Source organism: Antedon mediterranea, chromosome 3 (genome assembly GCF_964355755.1).
Source record: "Antedon mediterranea chromosome 3, ecAntMedi1.1, whole genome shotgun sequence".
Classification (NCBI taxonomy): Eukaryota; Metazoa; Echinodermata; class Crinoidea; order Comatulida; family Antedonidae; genus Antedon; species Antedon mediterranea.
The window spans coordinates 13,420,658-13,445,162 of record NC_092672.1 but is presented as its reverse complement, the minus strand read 5'-3'; the positions used below and the strand labels follow the sequence as shown (position 1 = coordinate 13,445,162).

The following is a 24,505-nucleotide window of genomic DNA, read 5'->3' as shown; positions in this document are numbered from 1 at the left end:
CTCTTGACAGAAAAATCAACACTGTCAAAAGCTAGGCTCTATTTTGAAAATTAAGGAGCGCGATAAATTGCTCTCCTCGAAGCCTGTTGAGGAGCGCGGTCGCGCAGGCGCTCCTTATAAATGATGCCCTGTGAAAGGATCGCCAGCTAAAATTAAACTTGTCAATAACTCTACTCCATATTGTGTACATACCCCTCGTCGAATACCTATACCTTTATTGCCAAAGGTGGAACAGGAATTAATTCGTATGGAAAAACAAGTAGTTATTAAACGTATCATGGAACCAACAGAATGGTGTGCGCCTATTGTTATTGCTCCGAAAAAAAAATGGTTCTATTCGCTTATGTGTAGACTTGCGCAATTTGAATAAATGTGTGCTACGTGAACGTTTTGCAATTCCGACTATTGAGGACGTGGTTGGTAAAATTTCTGGGGCTAAGGTGTTTTCGACATTGGATGCAAAACAATGGTTTTGGCAGATTCCGCTTGAAGAAGACAGTCAACGCCTTACAACTTTTTATTACTCCATTTGGAAGATACTGTTTTACACGTCGGCACCAGAAATATATCAACGAGTCATGAGTGATATGTTAGCCCAAATGCCGGGTGTGGTTGTTTATATAGATGACGTTCTTGTTACAGGTAGAACTCAACAGGAACATGATGATCGTTTGAAGAAAGTCTTGGACACTGTGTATAATATGGGTCTTCGTTTAAACAAAGAAAAGTCTTGTGTATCAAAATCTGAAGTTCAATTTCTTGGTTATACACTTGATAAAGATGGTTTGCATGCTAATTCGACTAAAGTTGCTGCTATTATTAATATGCCCATTCCAACCTCGAAAGGTGATGTGAAACGTTTTATGGGAATGATTAATTGGTTCTCTCGATTCATTCCGCATGCTTCTAGTGTGGCTGTGCCACTAAATGATTTGTTGAAAGATACGGTGGACTGGTTTTGGGGTCATACTCAACAGGTCGCATTTGATCGTCTTAAGGAACTATTAATTACTACACCAACTTTAGCATTTTATGATCCTAAAAAAACAACTATGGTTAGTGCTGATGCTAGTTCATATGGTATTGGTGGGTGTATACTTCAACGTCAACATGATGACATGTGGCAACCTGTTGCATACTGTTCTCGTACTTTGACGTCTGCAGAAAAGAAATATGCGCAAATTGAGAAGGAACTTTTGGCTGCTGTATGGTCATGTGATCGCTTCTATACTTACCTTAGGGGCCGTCCAAAAACTAATTTTCCGCGAGTTCCGCGATTTTACCTTCATAGTTCATTGAATACAAAAATATTCATTCGGAATGCTCGCGGAACGCAATTGATGAATATTCATATCAACAATCAAAATGTTGCCGCCCACATATCGCGAGTTCCGCGGGTAGCGGCCTAATAAATAGATGAGATCATAGTACAGAATAGCACGGTTTTTTAGGCCTAGCTAGGTTGGCCGAATACGACTACAGTAGGCTAGTACTCTACTAGGCCTAGTCCTGCTTAAACTACTCTGATACTAACGGAGAAAATGATACCAAAACAATTTGTTTGTAGACATTAACTACAACTATTCATACACAGGGTTTCAACCACGGTAAAATTCAAGCCAATGACATTATGTAGTAGAATATAAATTATAGTTATTTTCCGAGTTTCGATTTTTAAAGCTTTTTTTTAATATAAAATTCAAAACACGGACGGACGCCGACCCCTCTCTCTCTGTTAGTTTAGAATTAATTCTGCACATGTATTGTGGACTATACCATTTCTTTGAGGTCGGTAAAAACGCGTTCGTTAATTTAGTGTACGACGTTGTTAAACAAGATTTTTCGATGATCTGTCGGCTGGATTATTGAGGTGGGTGCGATAAAATATAAATATAATATACTTCCAACGATCTTCGGATTGAGGTGCGTGTTTAACTTTGTTACTAAAAGTGGACACCCCTAATTTTAGACGTATAATGGACTGCACCATGCAGGAACGCACATGGTATTTTCTTATCAGAGGGTGCGTGTACGTCAAAAGGAATTGTTTTTCCAACGATCCTTCTAGATCTTTCGTGCGTGGAGGATGTATGTACACGATCGACACGACGCCGTGTGAAATTTCTTATCAGAGGGGTGCGTGTGCGTCAAATGGAATTGTTTTCCCAATGAATTGAATTGCATGTGTTCTCTCGATCGGATCGGCGGTGGGAGGATAGGCTAGGAGTGCGTGTAATGCGTCGTAATCTGATTTATTATTTTCTTTCTGTACTGTACACAGGGGACTATCATTGTTTAACAATTAGCAAGCATTTCATAATAAATCTAGGCCTACCTTGGTAGTTGTTTTTACCAGGCTAGCGGCGTGGCAATGACAATGTGGCGACAACGTTAAAAAATGTAAACGCAAGAAGGAGGCCTCTGCAAGCAAGGGAAATCCCCTTGCAAAGAAGTCAGGCGATGTTTGCGTCTCGTCCGAGTCGTTGTGTAAACAAATCTTCTTGACATTATTTTCTATCTACTTCAGTGGTTTTTATTGTGGTAAAACTCGGGAAGGGCACTCACATTTCATTTATTATTATCTATATATTTATTAATAACAAAAACAAGATCAGACACACGAATGGATATAATAATTGTAAACAATATTGAAATATAATTTGTTCTTCTGTAAAAATCAATTACCGTAATACCTGGCTGGCAAAGCGTTATTCAAACGAGCACTATATTCTCTAGTATTGGCAATACTGCCGCGAGTTCCGCGATATTGTAAGGCTTTCGCGAGTCTCGCGATATTAATTAATATTCATGAGTTCCGCGAGAAAATCAAGCTTGAATGATTTTGCCTCATTACCGCAAGAGACGTTCACTTTCATGGTTGAGTAAGTAATAGGGTATGTTATCGCGGAACTCGCGGAAAATTAGTTTTTGGACGGCCCCTTAGAGGACTTAAAGTGTTAATACAAACTGATCATAAACCATTAGTACCTTTAATTAACTCTAAAGATTTGTGCGATGCTCCATTGCGATGTCAAAGATTGTTGATGCGTCTTATGAAGTATAATTGTTGTGCAGAGTACACGCCTGGAAAATATCTTGTAATTGCTGATACGTTGTCGCGTGCTCCACAACTTGATTATGTTGCTCAACCACAGGATATAGAACTTGAACAAGAATTATTGGTCCATGTTAGCATGGTTGCTAAACATTGGCCTGCATCGGATGCGAGACTTCATGAAATTGTTCAAGAAACTATTAAGGACAAAACATTAAATTTAATTTTGTCATATGTTGTTAATGGATGGCCGAAATGCGCAAAAGATGTAACGTCTGATGTTAAACCATACTGGGATGCTCGTGATCACATTAGTGTGATTGATGGTATTTTGACTTATGGTGAGCGTATAATTATTCCAACAGTTCTACGAGCTGAAATGCTTTTGAGAATTCACTCTGGACACTTTGGAATTACTAAATGTCGACTTCGAGCTAAGGAAGCCGTTTGGTGGCCGTCTATTGGGGCACAAATTGCAGAATACATGAGTAGATGCGAACATTGTACAACTAAAAAACCTGCACAGAAAGCAGAGCCATTAATGCAATTTCCACTTCCAGATCGTCCATGGCAACGCATTGCATGTGATTTAGCGGAGGTGGCGGGTAAACAGTATCTGATTGTTGTGGATTGTTACTCCAAGTGGATCGAGATACATCTTTTGCATAAATTGACGTCTGTTGCTCTGATTAATTTTTTGAAGAATATCTTTGCTAGGTTTGGGATACCAGAAACTGTTGTTACGGATAATGGTCCACAGTTTTTGGGTGAATTTCGCCAGTTTGCACAAAGCTATAATTTTCAGCATGTTACTACTAGTCCATACCATTCTCAAGCGAATGGACAAGCAGAGAAGGCTGTGCATATAGCTAAAAACATTATTAATCAATCTGATTACCTTTCAGCTTTAATGGTTTATCGATCTACAGCAATACCTAGCCTTGGATTGAGCCCTGCGGTGCTGCTAATGGGAAGAGAGATTTGTACATCTCTACCTCAATTGCCTGTAAAACTTAAGCCACATACACCAAATTGGAATGATATTCATGCTGCGGATAAAGTGCATAAGCAGAAAGCAAAAGTGTACTACAACTCCAAACATGGTGTGGGAACATTGAAAGAACTTAAGCCAGGGGATAAAGTTAAAATCAGAGCAAAGCATGGATGGGGTTCGACTGGACGAATTATTTCCAAGAAAGCACCTCGTTCTTATATTGTGGAGGTAAATGGAAGGACTTATGTTCGTAATCGTCGTCATATATTGTATGCTCCACATTCCATATTGAACTCAGAAGATGATTTTGCTGACTTTGATATTACGATGTCTGATACTAATACAGTACAATGAGTACTGTATATAATACAATATTATTGTACAGCTGCAGTGCAGCATAAAGGGAACAGCACGGGAGTGTTGTTGGAGAGATACAATAGTGAGTGAGTGAATAAAGACGGTTACACACCAAGCTGGTTTAAGTGTTCTTTATTACTGTGTACCTTGTAATGACTGGATACTACAATAGTAATATTAATAGATATTTTTAACATGTTTATGGTAGTTTTTGTTGTTTAATTTTACAGAACATATCGGTATGTGGCTTATTATGACATTTAAACACCATGCAGTGCTTCATTTTTTATCTAGGCTAAATTGTGTAAACGTGCGATCTCAAGATGTTTCGACAGTGACAATGATGAGGAGAATGAAACAGGTCCTGAGGTCACAGGTTGTCGCACGTTGTGGTGTTTATTGTGTGCATACCGGATATGGCACATGATCATCTCATGAATATTTAGTAGTGAACTATTGAACTACCTAACTACTGAAAAAAAGTTTAACCAGATTTTGTAGGAGAATTTGACGGATTTTTTTAAGTAACAATTTTTAGAAAAAATCGTGCATTTTTGTGTCACATTTTCGATTTATGTATATTAAATCAAATACTATATCCAAAAATCCTGCCTGAATCTGGCCTTTAAAGTATCTAGAGTTATCACTAATTGTTGTGTTGAACAATTTTATTCTATCAAAGCAAAGTTGTTTATACTTTAGTAGATAGAGCTACAATATTTATTTATTTAGCCCTCATACTGTACACTTCTTTTGTTGGTTACATTACAACTTGTAATGTAACCAACAAACAATATTACTATTTTTTAATACTTGATCAAGCAAATGGTTTTTTTTTATGATGGTTTCGAAATGTCAATCTTTTTTTATAAGACTTTTTAATATTTTTTTATTTAGTGCAGTATTTATAACAAAAAATAGTTTTTAAATTTAATGAAACTTTGACTGTTCTAATACATATTTTTTCTTTCTATTGTCTTGCTGTTGTCTCCATAGAATACAATGTAATACTAGTTAAAAACAATTTTATTTTAATTACGTTTATAGAATCTGAAAAAGGCCAAAATTGCGTCTGTTGAGGCAACTGCCCTCAAAACAGTTTTGGATGAGAAACTAAAGCAAATACGTCAAAGTCTTCTCTTCCCCCAGGCTGTATCACCACCGACACGGTCAGTGTTAGAAGAAAGGTATTGAAGTTAGCACAAACTGCAGAAAAGAATTGCTTTGACTTGGGAGGTTGCCTCTAACAGAGCAAAAACATGCACAGAGGAAGGAACTGATCACCTACAAAGAATTAAACGTCTATCTGCAAAAGGCTCTGTTGTTAAAAAACATATGGCCGTCAAGTAAATATACAGGTACTTGTTAATACAATATTGTATGTACTGCTTTAAACAACCTACTTTATAAAAAAGTTTATAAATTAGACAGAATCAAGTAATACTGTTTGTTTACAGGATAAATAAAATAATATTTTTTTAGCATGGTTATTAGTTTTATTTACTATGTATGTTCAGGTCTGGTTCAGTACATAATGTAGTTTTACTTTTGACATTACTTTAGGTGAGATTAAAATTGATAATTGACCTCATTTTAACATGTGCATCATTTCAGTATGCTGAAAATCGCATGGCATTCTATACATTAACTATCTGACTGATTTTGTATTTTTAGTTCCAAGTTCAACATCAACTTATTGATATTCGTGAAAAGTCAGTTCTTGATGAACTAGAAGAACCAGAAAAAGAAGCTGGGGATCTTAATCATGAGCAACCTGAACCAGCAGTTATGACACAGCCTTAAATGGCAGTCATGACACATCAAGATGGAAATGTAAGTTCAGCATTATGTCTATAAAGTTTTGTGTTATTTTCATGTTTCATTTGGGGCCCTCTTGAGTGCATTGTTTAGTGGACAGATGACGGGTACTAATAAATCATTAATACAATTTATTTTAGGTATATCTTGGCGGAGGCATACTTACAGTATGCCCATTGAAATGGGAGGCGATACAGGTATCCAAAAAGTATGCGATGTTTGTAAAGACAACAGAATAACAGGATAAGCCCAGGGGTCATTTATGAATCAACTAGATTCAGATAAGATTCAGATAATATTTATTTAGATAATAATGAATGAATATATACAAAATAGAAAAAAGATATTAAAGTGAACATAGATAAAGCAGTAATTGGTAGTCATTATTATCATGGATCCCTTCTAGAAGTTAAAAACTTGTCTCGTAGGGACCCACAACAAAACACATTACTAAAAAAATAAATAAACCTAGAACCTATTAAAATCAATAGACATATTTTTAATTTCTGTGTTGAAAACATTCCTAGTATCATTTTTTTTCATGTCACATACGAGGAAATCCAAGAATCTGCGGCTCAACTGGAATCTCGATTTTTTAACGCCAAAACCATTAAAGACACCCTTCAATTGCACAGATTTGTACCACAAGAAGATGGTTCTCTTCTGGTATATAAAACAAGTGCACAAAAAGATTAATCAAGGAAAGTAAACGTAACAAGCTGCCCATCAACATCACTAGAAGTTCCACAAAATGAAATTTCTCAAGAATCATTTTGTGGCATGTTTGTATGATGGTGTGTGGTGGATTGAAATGGTGGATGAAATATCAGCTGAATTTGGTGATTACTTAATATCATTTATGCATCCTCCTGGTCTACAGCAGTTCTATTGGCCAGATAAAGCTGACAAGTGTTGGATTAAAGAATCAAGTGTCCTATGTCTTATTGACGCACTATCACTAACATCATCATCAAGTAGGAATTACAGTATATCAAAACAATAAGAAGATTGATGCCATATTGTCTGCTTTCAACAAAAATTTTATCTTTCATTAACACATTTATACTAGAGGCAATGTAAAATACAGTATAACTGATTAAACATGTTAAACACTATTTTTTTTTAAATAGAATTAGTTTGATGTACAATTTTGAAAGCCTATAAAATAGAACTGGAACAAAAGACATCTTAGCTTCATCTAACATTTTACAGGCAAGAAGTGTGAAAATATAAATTAAAAATAAAAATAATATATAAATTTTTTAACATTTGCCATGGGGTCATGGCAAAGATCAAATTATAGGTCAATAGAACATTTTTAGTGAAATTTATATTAAGATTCTGATTACAGATTTGGAATCCTCCTTGATTGGCCATTAATTCATTAAAATAGTTTGGAAAATGTTCACGTTTTAAAATTGACGCTCTCGCATGCTTTTTTTTAAAACAATTTTGGCCATTTTAAATTGCCCATAACTTTTCAATGTTTTGTCTGATTTGAAATTTGGGATTTTTTCATAGTGATTACCATTATTAATTATATTTCAAATTTGATTAAAATCTGAGATGGTGAGGTGTAAATTTTTTATTTTTTTTGGGTGATTTGACGTGGAATGAATCTGCTGTGCAAAGGTAAATATTTTTTTCTTTTGCTGTACTTTTGTTTATAAATTCCAATAATATATATGGTTCCAACAAAAATTTAGTCTACAGAAGTCTCGATCATCTACAAAATTTCTCCAATACTAATTCCACGAGGCCTGTTCCATGTTTGTAATTATGCACATAAAAAAGTAGAAATAAAGTTTACTTTTTTCATGTTTGAATATCATAACGTAAAAAACAGTGAATTATCATGGCAAGAATTTTTAGGTTATTTTATAAAAAAAAAACTATACAGCTTAATATGTAAATTTCTTCCAATTCCGAATGATTTTTAGTGGAGTAACGTCAAATTTGGACATTGGAATTTAACCAACAATCTGATGGGTGTGATGCTATAGTTTAGACAAGATTGCATAGCAGTCGTTGGCGATATTGAAGTAATGTTCTATCAGGTTTTAGTGGCACCAGAACATCAAAATTTGTTGAGCTTCTTATGGTGGCAACATGGTAATTTCAATGATGGCGAGCCCAATGGTTACCGAATGCTAGTTCACGTTTTCAGAGTAAGCATCGTCTCCTGGCTGTGCCAACTATGGTTTTAAAAAGGTAGCAGACTTGTAAAAAAAATGAGTATGAGATAATTGCTATTAAAATTGAAACTGTACAATATACAGTGAATGGAATGATTTGAATATGCAGGTGAATGTTTTATTATGGTATTATTTCCCCCTGTTACACTGTAATATAATTGGGCAAAAATAAATATGGAAAATACCACATATAAAACTAAGTTTAAATGACTAGGTACATTTAACAGAGTACATGTAGAGTATAAGATATCACTTTGGTCATCTGACATTGGGTTGGGATATGTTCCTCTGGAACCAACTGACACCAGCTATTCTACAGGTAAGTACTGTACATCATTTTACTTATTTGATATGTTAGAAATTACTATATATTTCAATAAATTTGATAATTAATTAACAATATTGATTGTAAAAGTAGATGTTAGGTATTTATCATTATTTAAACATTTTCAGTCAGTAATATAGACAACAATCAATGAAGCCATCATGCCATGCGGCATATATGATGAGTACAGTGTACTATGTTGTAAGGAAAAGCTCAATGGCTGAAGCATAATTGTATCTCTTTTTAACTTTATAACAATTTAAGATATATTATTATTAGTATTTTGTAATTAACTTATTAAACATATGAGACCCGGCATGGCATAATCGGCGACAAGTCGCGATACCTAATATCAAGCAAATTACGTTAACATACTTACAAAATAGGTCACATGTGTAACAGGTTCGTACTACTAGCGTCATAGCTTTATCGCGTAGTATTTTCAGGAGCTGCAGCACTGGCACAAACACAATAAAATCATCCACAGAGACAGTTCTTGGTTTGGAAAAGTTAAATTCTTTTTATAGAAGCTTTAACCAGTCGGAAGGAGATATAACAAAGACAGTGTTAATATTCTTCTGACAAATGATCCCAATTCTCAAGCTGAGTTATATAATAGTTCTATTCGCGAAGTACTTGATAAACATTGCCCGGAGAAATCACGGTCCCTGAAGCTGATCAGACAACCTAAATGGTATACTGATGATGTAAGAGACTCGCGTCGTGAGCGTAGACAACTTGAACGCAAGTGGAGAACGTGAAATGTACCTTAAGCAAAATGTTAAAGTTACTAAACTTATCAAGGAACGTAAAACCAACTTTTTAAACTTTAAACTGGTTTGCTAGTTACCATCAAGAACGTGTAAATAGAGTCTGTGTTCTAGGTGAATACTCGCAGAATCATGTTTTGAGATATGGTGTACCTCAAGGGTCCATCGTAGGTCCATCTATCTTTACTATGTATGCGCAACCTATTGCAGATATCGTTAGGCGATTTGAAGTAGCGTATCACATATATGCTGATGACATACAGCTTTACATTAGCTTTGATTCAAAGTCGGAGGAGGATATCTCCGCCGCTAAGTTTAAACTTACCGAATGCATTACTGAAATACGTTCGTGGATGATGATCAACAAACTAAAGCTAAATGATTCAAAAACTGAGTTTTTCGTGATTTCATCTAATAGGCATGTTAAGGCTATACCCCAACTTGATTTGAAAATCGGTGAATCTATTATCACCCCATCCAGTAAGATTAAAAATCTTGGTATCATGCTTGACAACCAACTCTATATGAAAAATCATGTTAGTACATTGCGTAGTAGGGTAAACTTCCATCTTCGTAATTTGAGTAGGATTCGGTGTTTCATAGACCGCTCTACTTGTACACATGCAGTAAGATCTTTCCCGACTGGACTATGGCAACTCTTTGCTCGGTGGATTGGCTGTTTCAGACGTCCGACGTTTGCAAACACTGCAAAATAGCGCTGCACGTCTTATTTTTCAAGCTAGCAAGCGCACCACTGCGTCTCCTCTCATTGGGGAGCTGCATTGGTTGCCTGTCCAGCAGAGGATTGAATTCAAGATCTTAGTGCATGTGTACAACTGTCTGTATGGCTCAGCACCTGGTTATTTACAGGACCTTATAAACAAACACCATTCTGGTCGGCATGGACTTCGATCTACCCAAGACCATACCCATCTTGCCATCCCCAAGACCAAGAGGTCGTTTGGCGATAAGTGTTTTTCTGTCATCGGTCCTAGATTGTGGAATAACTTACCATCTTATATTTGTGAAGCCCCAAATGTGCAATATTTCAAGAAAATGTTAAAAACCTATCTCTTTCCTAAATAATGTTAATGAAATTACGGTAACTTTTTGTATAGGCCCTCATAGTTTTTATATATAATTATATATATTTGTATTTTCATTCCATTTTCTATTTTTTTGTTTTTTGTAAGCTTTGTTGAGTATATAGTATTTTCTATTATACAGCGCTTTGGTCACTTGGAAAAGCGCTATATAAATCCAAAATTAAATAAATAAAATAAAAATATTTAAAATAACATATCAGTGATCGATCAATCGTATCATTAACGACAGTATTGGCTACTATTGCGTTGTGTCTAGTATATTCAATCAAATAACTAATCAACTATATTAACTTAAAACAATTCTAAAATTAAGAGAGAGAAAAATATAGAAGCTTACCTAGTAACCAGTCGGAAGGAGATGAAAACCTTCACTTTGGGCTAGGCACTAGTAAGTGTCATCCATTCCCAGTTGGGTACTATGACAACTTTTAACCGATGGTATATACTTTTACATTAACATTATTTCGTAGTTTACAGACCGATGATTGTAACTAAGAGTCATACACACGTAATTATCAATTTAAAGTTCGGTTATACAAAAAAAAAGAAACTATTAAAAATGCAAATCAATTAACAAAATTTCTTGCCCATTTATGAACTGACCCATACTGAAACATTATACACTAAATATTCATGACCATTTTCCCACCACTTGGATGAGGTGACTCATCTATTTATAGCATGGTCACACCATTCCAGCTTTTATTTTAATGGGTCCCACAAGGTTTCTCAGATTCAAGTCCAATTCAGCAGATAAATCATTCAAGTATTTGGGTATTAAGCATACCTGTTACCCTGTTACACATGGTCAAAAAAGATGTTTTGCTAAAAATCACATCTTTTAATATCTATCTAATATCTCACAAAGTTTTAATTGTTAAAAATGTGTGTAAAGTCATTATTTAGTAGAAATAAAATCATTCATCAAACACAAAATTGTTATTTTCAATGAAAAAAAAACAACACGCCATATTTTACGATAACATTGTCAACGAACCCGAGTACCCACATCGTCGTGTTCGGTATCTATCGAAAGGTTAAAATGTGACCTTTTCATTGCAAACAAAAACTAATTATTTTTAATATCATCCAGCCAGTCCTGTTAAAGATTTCTTGCTATATAAGAGAAGCGATCGGTCTAATACGGTTTGTCGTTGGTCAGATTCAATCATGTGGTCATAGAATGCCAACTGCGCATGTGCATGAGGGCAATCACTTCCTGGTTGTCTCTATCGCACGCTTAAACAATTTTAATAGTATACGTTATTTTTTACTACATTTTCACTGCTTTATCTACTGTTTCTTTACAAATTGCTTATTAACACGCTAGGCCTGGTTTTGTTTAAAGTTTTATCATGCCATTTTCTACTGAAGAAGTGGTTGAAGCGCTAAATGATGCCCGTTTTCTAGGACTTGATGCTACCGACAGAGCAACGATTGGTGACATGGCTACCGAATTTTTTAGCAACAGGCTAGAGGAAGACAGGGAGGAGGACAGTAGTGAGTCTGAGGAGGAGCTTGATTTTGGTCTTCCTGAAGCGGAGGAAAGATCTGAAATTGAAGATGTGGACATGAGTGAGGGGGAGGAAGATGGGTCCATGCCTGCTGTTGTTGTCAACCCTGGCCTAGACAGCGTAAACGGTTTGTTGAACCAGGGAGGAATGGAAGATTGGGCAGGCCCAGCTAATGAAGACGAACGTACTGCTATACAAACATTTAGACGCTGTCGTTACCCCAGAAATCGAGACCAAGCTAACCCGGACCCATGCCTCAATCAATTCGAAGAAGAGTATGTCTTAAACCTCAGGGCACAAATGCAAGAACTTTCAGCCGTAGAAAGAAAAATGTTTCTAATGGGGAAAATAAGTGCCACAATAAAAAATATGGCACAGACACAGTAAGTCAAGAAAGTCGGTACAAAGCGAAAGACAAAAATCCCGCATAACCTATTTGGTTGAAGGCCAGAAAGTGTGCCGATCTTTTGAATACATGCATTCGTAAGTATTTTTTTAAATTAATTTTTTGTCAAAGCAGTCAATATTAACAAAAAACTAACAATCAAACATTATTCATTAACCGAACCTAGCATAAAAATAATTATGATTTTGATATTTAATTTCTCTGTACATTTATATTTTTTAGCATATCCAATTGTCAACTTCAGGGAATTATCTCCCATTACAAGACTACAGGCGTCACACCACCGCTAAAAAAGTATGGGGGTCGACGATTTAGCAAAACAGCGCTTTCTGAAACTGATGTCCGCCATGTTGTGGGGTACATAAGTAACTATGCAGTATTCAACGGAATGGTTATACCAGGCAGAGTGAGAGGTGTCAAGTGCCAGGATCCGAGAGTGCGGCTCCAGCCGTCGTGTGAAACCAAGTCAGGTGTGTGGCGGAAACACGAGGTTCAGCTGATGGATGTTAATGAAAGGCGAATTAGAGCAGGTAATGAACAGAAATAAGCTAACTGTAGTTTGCTTTAAATGTTTCTAATCTAAAATTGTGTTGCATTTCAGCTTGATTAATAATTAATAGTATTAATAATAACAATTGGTGCATTTTTCTTAAAGGTCACAGTGAGATGAGAATCATCAAACGAACAACGTTCTCCAAGGTTTGGAGGCAATTCTGCCCATTCATCCTGACAACAAAGCCACGGAGTGATCTATGCTGGGTATGTCAGAAGAACAACAGTGCTGTCTACCGCTCAGCAAATCAAACAGAAGCGCAGAAAAATGCACAGTTAGAAGCGCAATTGGAACACCTACGTGTGGTTCACCTTGAAAGGGATTTGTTGAGATCAATGATTGCGGATGCGAAGGCAGTCATTACAGACGAAAGACTAGGACCAAACGCACAATGTTCGTGATGCACTATTCGTTTGACTTTGCGCAACAAGTAAGCTACCCCTCGGACCCCTTGCAACCAGGCCCAACTTACTTTATTTGCACCCGCAAATTGGGCATTTTTGGCATAGCCTGCGAGGCAGTTCCTCAACAGCAATTGATGAAGGTGTAGCCATTTCCAAAGGATCTAATGCTGTAATTTCCTATGTTAATGATTTTTTTTCTTGGATGGTAGATTGGGAGAGGACCATTGTCTGCTACACTGCGACAATTGTAGCGGACAAAACAAGAACAAGTATGTATTATGGTACCTGGCATGGCGAACAATTCATGGCTTGCACAAGTCAATCGGATTAAATTTCCTCATCGCAGGGCATACTAAGTTTGCTCCAGACCAGGGGTTTGGTTTACTGAAGCAACGTTTCAAGAAGTGCATGGTTAGTTGCTTAGATGACATGAAGAAGGTTGTGGAAACATCATCTCACTCTGGGTACAACAAAACAAAGCCAAGATAGTTGGAGCAGAAGATGGTACGATGCACGTCCCTGCATACAATTGGCAGACGTTCCTGGAACCATTTTTCAAGCCGCTACCGCAAATCAAGTCTCTTCATCACATGAGGTTCGTTTCTTATTGTATTTCTTAACATTCTGTAACCTACAGCTCTATATTTATGTGATCTTTTAAAAATTATATGGATTCATTTAATTCAGTTTGTTGCATTATTACTATTATTTTGGATGTTGTGACGTCATGTCATATCATATGACAAGTTTAATTAAAAAGGTCAAATTTTCATCATCTGCGTCAAAGTTCATCACATTTAAATGTGCGCGCACCAACATTTTACATATTCAAATTTCTTCTACACGTTAATATGTTGTTGCTGAGATAATTTTCTTCAGAAATTGCTATCTTTGTGTTTTATTTTGATGACGTCATCATGTTAAATATTTGAATTAAAATATGTCCCATAATTAATTAGTTAATATGTCATATAATATACAGTAGTACAATGTACACCAGCATAGGCTCTGATGTGAGCAAATTCTTGTTTGCCGCCCTCTGTATCATGTAGAATTAATGTCTCCTTTGTATACACAGTATATACTGTATAATTATAATACAAGGCGAATTTACAGGACCACCTCGTATTATAGTTTTTGACATATGACGTGCACGTGGCGTCTGTCGTGCGGAACTAACTCGTCAAAGTGACGAGTTTCATGTCTAGTTAATTTATTGTTATTTTTTACATTAAAATAATTCTCATTTTTCATCTCAATGAGATGAATAAATCAAATAAAATGTAGGTGGAATCTTTTGCTACCAATACTGTAGTTTTATTTGTGACAAAACCCCAACAAATGTTATTTCTTTATTCAATGATGATTTAGTTTCCATTCCAAATATATTTTGCATGCAACACTTGGTAACCAAAACATGCAGATAATGACCTTGTTTAACCGATTTGTTAAATTTTGAAGACAATACCCTTCCATATTGAATGCTTTTTGGTTATCCGCAAAATATCATATGATGCAAAACTAGATTGAATATTCAATATACTGATTACATTTCTTTTGCCTATATTAGAACACTGGGCATACAAATATGCAGTTCATCCATACAGATAGCTTAAAGGCAAAGGTAATCTGCATTCCACTCTCTATCTTTGATGAAGATGATGCAATATCATATGTCATCTTGTCGCTTGTGCATACTTTGTAGTTTGAAGTAAGCATGTTTTTAGTGTGTCATGTGTTTTATGAATTGTCTGATTTGCTTGATAAGATCTGTTTAAGTTTCTGTTTGACTACTATTATTATATTAGCTTAAATCCTATTTTTTTATATCATTTTTAATACGTAGTTTGTGAGGTGGATGACGAGCACGTAGTTGTAGTACCCAGGCCGTGGATGTTCTGCACTAATGTTTAATGGTTTTGCCGCTGGACAACATCCCACACTAAGACGGCGAACTATGGAATTTTTAATCCAAATTGTCTGCGTCGCACGGTAATAACGACAATCGTGGAGGTAGAATTGCAATATTTTCAATGTGAAAATATCTATATTGACTTGTTTGGATTATCGGTAGATAACAGAAATTTGACACTGTACCTTTACCTATAAAACAATAGATCTAACCATTCAGCAATTATATCTTTTTGCAGAAAGCTACAAAGAAGCAGACAACTTTATTAGTGACCTATCTGGAAAGTCAGACTTATCATTGATTGGACTGTCTTCCACAACGCTCACCGATGCAGAAGCAGGGGAACCCTTAACCCCTCCTCTTCCTGAAAAGCGCCAGCGAAAGAAGAACAGGCGATGGTTTATCGATGACGATTTAGATGATTCCCTGTGTTCTGGAAGAAAAACTCGAGCTTGAGTTCAAAGCAGTGATAGTGAGAGTGAAGAAGGTAATTCTTAATAAATTACTTGCAGTGACAAGACGAGCTGAGATTTGTTCAGCTCCTTTTGATTTTACATGTTGTGTCATCGCAAGCACAGTTAATGACTAAAATTTACGCAATTGTTTGGTAATTTAAAAGTATAATTTATTGATGTTCAATAATATATCGAAATCACCTTATAGAACATTCAGGATTATAACAATATTTTGTATTTAAATACTTTAAATTCATTCAAATTAAGCAACTTGCCAGTTTTTCGGGCTTCAATGGAGCCTGCAACAAGCCAGGAAATACAATCACTTGGTTAGTTTATTTTCATTAAATTTGATTATAGTAATTTTATTACAAGTAAACATACATAGTTTTAATTAATTCAATTTGTTTTTCAGATAATTCTGAAGTGTTAAGGCCATTGACACCAACCAACTTCTTGCAACAACTAGAAAAAAAAAGTCAGCCTGGGACAAGCCAGACCACACTATCCCCTGGTTAGTTTAACTTGACACAATTTACCAGTGATTTAAGTATTTTTTTGCATTACAGCTAAAGATGTTTTTTTTAAATTGTAGTATAACATTTTTAAATAATTCAATTTGTTTTTCAGAAAATTCTAAAGTGTTGTTAAGGCCAGTGACACAACCAACAACAACAACTTCTTGCAACTAGAATTAGAAAAAAGTCAGCCTGGGACAAGCCTTCAGACCACACTATCCCCTGATTAGTTTAACTTGACACAATTTACCAGTGATTGAAGTATTTTTTTGCATTACAGCGTAAGATGGTTTTTTTTATTTTATTTGGTAGTATTATTTGAATTGTAGCATAACGTTTTTCAATAACTCAATTTGTTTTTCAGAAAATGAGTTTTTTTCAATTGATATGACTGTATTATGAATTTGTTATCAGAAAATGCTGGACAGCTTTTGACCCCTCATTGCAAATAGATCTAACAGTTTCTTTTTTTCTATTTTGTAACAAACACACATGTATTGGTATCAAATTTTTCCAGTTTCAGAAAATGAATTTGATTTGTCAGATCAATTCTCCAGTGGTGATGAAGATGAAGCAGATAATCTCAACAATACTTTGGGTAATAAAGTAAAATACAGTAATTATCTTTGTTTATTGCTATTTTTAAATAAAATAAATTCAAACACTAAACATTTATGTTTTGTTTTAAATTTCTGCATTTAAATTTGCAGAATTTTGATAATTTCCACCATGGAGATATCTATTTCCATACAGCATGCTTTTAATTTATGTGTCGCACATTGTCAGAAAAAATTGTTAAAATAATATAATCCATTTTTTCGTCTGGGACACAGCCCTTATGACGAAGTCAAGTCATTCTCAGCAGAGGAAATTGGTCAAGATGCTCCAGACGGTGTTAAAATGTATCCAGACTGTGCCACAGGACTTGCTTGGGATAATTATGACGTTAATATGGATACAACTGACGGGAAAGATACCCTCCATGCTACAGTTGGGATCGGCTACCAGAACATACAAGAGGCCAACCAGATGACATGGCAAGTGTTTCTGGTATCAGAAGTGGGAAGAAAAGAAGGCAGTTTGATGGAAAGCAGTTAAAAAAAGCCAAATTTGACTTATCAGTTCCAAACAATTATCAGAGAACATCAAATAATCTTATATCACTTCATACAGTTGATTTCTACCGGTTGCTTTTGTCCAAAGTTGATGAGTCACTTCCACTTTTTCCTGGATTTTATTCACAGTTTGTGAATGATGCCCTGCCACAACAGAAAATGATGTACATGCATCCAATATATGCCCCACCAACGAAAAACGATGTTGTTCGCGAACCCATCAAGAATATGGTGTTGTTACCTACGATTTAGCTGTGGCTCTCAAGGCATACTTGATCCAGGCATTGGAAGCGCCTCTGTTCGATAAGCTTCTCATCTTGCTTGAAAACTTCCATTTGGAGTCGGCCTTCTATGGTGCTATTGGGACATTCATAAATGAAAGTGGTGCAGAATACCTGTTGACAAAGTACTGGCAGAAGGATCGCTGATGGGTTTCATTTGTGAAAAAAAAATTACAATCGATGTGTTCGAATACATGATATCCTTGCTCTTGCTATGAAAAGAAACCTCTATGAAAATGTCCTGTAAACTGTTGCTCAGGAAAATAAAGATGACCTTAGGGACCTCCTTACTGATGTTCCCAAAGACAGTAGTACACAGGAACAGTTTCTGGAGACTAGTCCAATCTTCCAACAACACATGCTGGAATATGAAGGGTATAGTAAAAAGACAATGAATGGAGACTTTGGCCCAACTGCCCAATACTGGAGCATGTATCCATATGGTAAATAGAGTTCACAGGAATCTCATGATGTCAATGCCTACCAACACAATCCCTGACATGATTGATATTATTTTTGGACTCAATTGACCAAAATATGCACGGTGGGGTGGGGTGTGCTGTTTCTCAACCAGTTAATGAAAGCAACACCACAAATCAGGGCGGTGCTACAGGCAGGGGCCTTTTCCATAAGGCGAACGGCAAAGAGTTTCTCACGATCTGCGATTGACTTAACATTGGAACAGACAGTCAATAGAGATGCAGCTTCACCTATGAAAGGAATTGCAGGTTTTCAAAACTCGCAGAATGCCATAAGAAGATGGTGCATCACGTCAACCCAGCGTGGTATGTCTGTGACAGATGTAAGACGTATGACAGGATTAGAAACTCAACAGCAACCAACTATGCAGCTACGGCCCAATAGAATTGAGAAAGACAGTTGCCAAAGAGATGCTTTGTACAATGCAATTACAGATTTGTGTGACACCTTCTCATCACCAGCATCAACATCTGATTGCCTCTTCTATAGGTCTAGTTGTGTTTTAATCAATATTAATAGATTTAAAGGAGGTTTGTGCTGCTTTTTTTGTTGTTTGCGCTGTGAAATCAGTAATTTTCCCAAAAATTGAAGTTTTTCACCCAAAAAAGGGCAAACTTAAAGGAATTTCAAATTTTTTCCCCATAAATTGTCTCCCTATATAGGTCTAGTTGTGTTTTAATCAATATTACCGTAATAGATTTAAAGGAGGTTTGCGCTGCTTTTTTTGTTGTTTGCGCTGTGAAATCAGTAATTTTCCCAAAAATTGAAGTTTTTAACCCACAAAAAGGCAAACTTAAAGGAATTTCAAATTTTTTTTCTCATAAATTGTCTCCCTATATAGTTCTAGTTGTGTTCTATCAATATTAATTGTTTTGAAGAAGGTTTGCGCAGCTTTTTTTGTTCTTTGCGCTGTGAAATCAGTAATTTTCCCAAAAATTGAAGTTTTTAACCCACAAAAAGGCAAACTTAAAGGAATTTCAAATTTTTTTTCTCATAAATTGTCTCCCTATATAGTTCTAGTTGTGTTCTATCAATATTAATTGTTTTGAAGAAGGTTTGCGCAGCTTTTTTTGTTCTTTGCGCTGTGAAATCAGTAATTTTCCCAAAAATTGAAGTTTTTCACCCAAAAAAAGGCAAACTTAAAGGAATTTCAAATTTTTTTTCCCATAAATTGTCTCCCTATATAGTTCTACTGTAGTTGTGTTCTATCAATATTAATTGTTTTGAAGGAGGTTTGCGCAGCTTTTTTTGTTCTTTGCGCTGTGAAATCAGTAATTTTCCCAAAAATTGAAGTTTTTCACCCAAAAAAAGGCAAACTTAAAGGAATTTCAAATTTTTTTTCCCATAAATTTTCTCCCTATATAGTTCTACTGTAGTTGTGTTCTATCAATATTAATTGTTTTGAAGGAGGTTTGCGCAGCTTTTTTTTGTTCTTTGCGCTGTTAGTGTTAAATCAGTAATTTTCACAAAAATTGAAGTTTTTCACCCAAAAAAAGGCAAACTTAAAGGAATTTCAATTTTTTTTTCTCATAAATTGTCTCCCTATATAGTTCTAGTTGTGTTATAATCAATAATAATTGTTTTGAAGGAGGTTTGCACAGCTTTTTTTGTTGTTTGCGCAGTGTTTGCGCAGTTTGCGCAGTTTAGCAATACCCACCCAGAAGCCGCAGGAGCTGGAGGGGCGTAAGTACCTTCATCCGGGTATTTTTAATTGTGTAGCACTGTGTGCACATGTGTTTCGTATGCGTTTAGCTGTAATATCGAAAACAACAAAGATTTGTTTATCCTAATTAAATTGATTTTTTCGAGTAGTATAGATTCTTTCTCTATTTCATTTGTGTTTGTAATTATTTTGGAAGTTATTGGTGATTGATCGAAACAAAAAAAAAGTGTACTGTAGGCCTACACATTTATCTCAATTTAAATTTGTTATATAAATCTTTAGTTTATTTATAGTACTTATTTTATTTTTAAGACCATCAACTTGGAGAACTTAGTGGAAAGTGAGAATGCAGAATTAATGAGTGGATCTACAGTTGACACAGCATTTGATGAGCAGATGGAAATTCCTGTTGAGGTGTGCAACTGTAGACATAGAACTAAAATCAGCAAATCAACACAGGTTTGTGGTACTTAAATTAAATAATCTTTATTCTATATCTTTATTGGCCTAATGTGATAACAGTTTGTGGAAACTCTAGTTGAACTATTAGTTATGCCAACCCCTTCTTTTACTGTAGACGGACACTCTGGCAGACCAACTGAAACTCCAGCATGACCATTCATATGCGAAAATAATAAGAACGGACACCACAAAATCTAAGACTACAACCTCCAAATGCAAATTAGTGCCAACCAAGAAGTCAGCAAGTTCACCAAAGAAACAACCTAGTGTTGAAAAAGAGCCAGAATTGGAATATTCAGATGTAGACCATTCTGACAGTGACACAGGTAATGTTATTGTGCTTTGATCTTGATCACAGTAAAGACAAGCTGGAATAGATGGACTTTTGTTTTGTCTTGATTTTAAGCGTTAATTCTTGGAATTGACGATTTTCTTTTTTCTTGTATCGGAAAACTTTTACACAATACTTCTTTTTCAATACAGTAATTAGTTTTTACAATTTTTACAGATTGTCAAACCTACAGCTGACAGTGAGTATGAGCCATCAAGTAGTTCAGATGAGTCAGATTCATCAAAAGAAGATAACCATACATCCAGTAATAATAATGATGCTGTATTCTTGGTCTACCAGTCATCACTGGACAAACTTTTTGAAACATGCAGCATTTGTGGCAGCATTCTAGAAGTAACTAAATTTTTCAGGGGAACTATGGTTGTGTACGAGTGGATATGCCACAACAATCATCGCGGGAGATGGGAATCCCAGCCAGGAGGAAGTGTCGAAGCACATCAAAGTTTTGCAAGCAGTAGTAGTTAGGCCAAACTTCCTTTAAGACATGCAACATGTAAGTACTTAATTAGAATTACATAAGAATGAAATTGGTGTAATAATCAATAACATGTTATTCAATTTTTGTACAATAGTAAACAAAAAATATTCTCTCAGTGAATCAATACTGTATGTAATTCTGAACGAATTTTCAGGCTGTTCAGTTTTGCCATACAGGAGACCTTGAAGTCTTCCATAATATGCTACTGATATATATGCCAGAGAGAAGTCACTTCAGCCACAAGTGCCATACAGGAAACCTTGAAGTCATCCATAATATGCTACTGATATATATGCCAAAGAGAAGTCACTTCAGCCACGAGTGCATGGTGGCAAGAGGCCACATAGGAATTACAAAACATGCCTATTGAAATTTTAAAAATCAACATGCGCCTTCTGTGGCAATATTTTGCCAAGTACTTCACTCAGTTTGCGAATGCTTTCATTAAGTTAGTTATTTTCTATCAAATGGTTAATAAATATTATTATACTGTATTCATTTGTTATATCAATGTAAAACTAAAACATATTTATATGGTTGGCTATAATATTACTGTAGGTATCACTATGTTTCGAATGAATTCACTATCATAATATTGAAATGGTTGTCAGTCCGGGAATTTCCTTCACATTACCGATTACACAACACGTCTTTAGGATAAACAATGTAGGCTGATTCTACATTTCAGTTAAAACATTGAACACTCAACCGAAATTGGGTAAATCAAACATAAAAATTGGAAAGCATAATTATCTTAAAATCTATCCCTTGTAAGATTAAAAATAAGAAGACATAATATGGCATAGATTTTTTTTTTAATTTTCAACAAAACATCATCAAATGTGATGTGCTACGACCTCATCACATTTTTAGACAATTTGGTATCAATACACCCCTATCCATTAAATGTTAAGTAGGACAACTGTCACCACTGTCGCTCACACGGTCACAAGATTACAATACAAAATAACGCCTCGCATATAGCACACTCAAGGAATGATTGCATGTGTCTAACTAAATATAGTTAGTGTTTTTTCGATGGATTTTAAGTGATCAAAAGGCCCTCTCTAAATACCTTAATACAAGGTATAACTATAATAAATTGAGTTTTGACATAAATTGAGATAAATTGCCTATAATGTTTTACCATTTAATTTTCATCAATTTTTAATTTTGGTTAAAATTCATTTGGCTAATTTAATTTGGAATGAATTGACTAAATAAAATAAATGTGCTAGTCCAGCTTACCGGAAATGTGTACATCCTTTTCTCCCAGACAGAGCGCTACTGTACTTTCGAGCCACCTGATGGAGTAAGCTGTCCGGGTACTGTATGGTCTTGTCATTTTAGAATAGACATTTAATACTTTAGAAAAGTAAAGAAATCGAGCTACTAAACTTGTTTCGGAGATCTTCCAGCAGAATCAAAACTCCACAGACTTGGCCTCAGTAGTCTACATTACTATGATGTCTGAAATTCATTCTGGTAATCACTAGAATTCATCCATAATCCTGTCAAGAAGAAGTAAATATACAACATTCCGTTCTTCTTTCTCTGACTCACGAATTGTGAATTTCTGTGACTCTCTACTTAATTTAATTTACTTCGAATACATCAAAATCCATAGGGACACTATACGCCTTTTTCACGAAACGGAAGACATCTTTGATCGATGACAAACAATGCTGTGCAACAAAGCGTAACCAACAGAAATAAAATAGCGTTTTCAGCCTATTTTCGGAGGACAAGTTACTTGTTTCTAATTTTTTTCAATCACACAGTGATGTAGGCCAATCTTTTAGTTTTTAAGAAAAATTTTTTTTTCTCATATGATCCTCCGTTCCAGAGTTACGAATATTAACATGGTGTCCTGAAATCCCCTAAAAACGCTGTTATTTCTATTGGTTACCATTCGTTGCATAGCATTGTTTGTCATCAATCGAAGATGTCTTCCGTTTCGTGAAAAAGGCGTATCAAATATAGGCGTAGATATAGTCTGGAGAGAAGATTGTATACGACTAGATGCAGCCAGTATAGAAAAATAAACACCTCCCCTGGTCCCGAATAAATTGCTCCCTCCATTAAACTCCCCCTATTTAAATAAAAACCTCCTGAACAATAAACCCTCAGTCCCCTCCACAACAACAATAATGTTGTGTTATTTGAATAAATACGGTGTGCTTTTCTAGCAAATCAGTTTTAAAACACAATTCATTCAAAAACATCTTTGTTTGACAGACACATATTAACAAACGAATACACGGCGCTTAATGCAGTTTCGTACCCACCCCTTATACAATTACTCAAAATGGTTTCAATACTTCATTTAACCTACTCATGAGTTGTCTACAACATTCAGCAAGCATAAAATGGTAAAATATCGATAATTTCTTATTTATAACTATTTTTAATCAATTAATAATTGAGCACCCTTCAGAAATCCATTTATCGCCAGCTTAGCTTCGCGAAAATCATCGCTACTCGGCCTGCCGATAAAAGTACTGGCGATGTATTTCCGAAGGGTGCTCAGTATTAATTGATTAAAAATAGTTTTAAATAAAAATTTTTTTACAATTTTATGATTGCAGGATGTTGTAGACAACTCGTGAGTAGGTTGGATGAAGATTTTTTGAGTAATTTTAAGGGGTGGGTACGAAACTGCATTAGCGCCCAAATAAACTAAGTTAAGACTACGAGAAAAGGCAGCCCTTAGGAGTTAACTCACTGTCCTCTAAGCACTATTCATTGAGAGACTGGTATGATGGCGGGAACTTCACTGACACTGTGTCACACACACAGCTGATAGACACACACAATAGTTGGGAGATCCACACCTCATGCACATGCTGCGGTGAGGTGAGATGGCCGTTTCATTTAACCTTTCCGCTCCGTCGACAGACATCATTGGTCCATATCGCTCTTCATTCAACAAAATTACTCTAATGTTTACCGATTTGTAAAACAATTAAATAGATATATCGCAGGACCAACCTATCCTATCTAATCTATGCAGTAAATTAAACTTGGCGGCGCGCACTTCTGGCAGCAAACACCATGTGATGACATTGACATGTGGGCCGGAGACACAGCAGAGAATATATCACAGCTAGCTGCATGCTGCAATTTAAATTTCTACCAACGGTTAATCTATGCTTATCATATGCTTGGACCGCGAAAGTTTCGTAAATTATTTAAAAAATTAATACATAACAACCACACCGCCCTCTTTTTCTCGTATGAACGTACTTTAACACACAATATACATAACATGAACACGTGAAAAGAACAAAAT

The 24,505-nt window shown here is 35.5% G+C and overlaps 1 long non-coding RNA gene across 2 annotated transcripts in view; it reads right to left on the bottom strand.

Moving 5' to 3' along the window:
* Window positions 1–24,251, bottom strand: part of LOC140043627 (uncharacterized) — a 104,338-nt gene extending 80,087 nt beyond the window's left edge. For both annotated transcript variants that reach the window (XR_011844324.1, XR_011844325.1), the window contains exons 1-2: window positions 23,939–24,251; window positions 22,462–22,724 (exon numbers count right to left, since the gene is read on the bottom strand). This is a non-coding gene — a long non-coding RNA (uncharacterized lncRNA). The remainder of the gene's footprint in view (window positions 1–22,461; window positions 22,725–23,938) is intronic.
* Window positions 24,252–24,505: the final 254 nt, after the last annotated feature.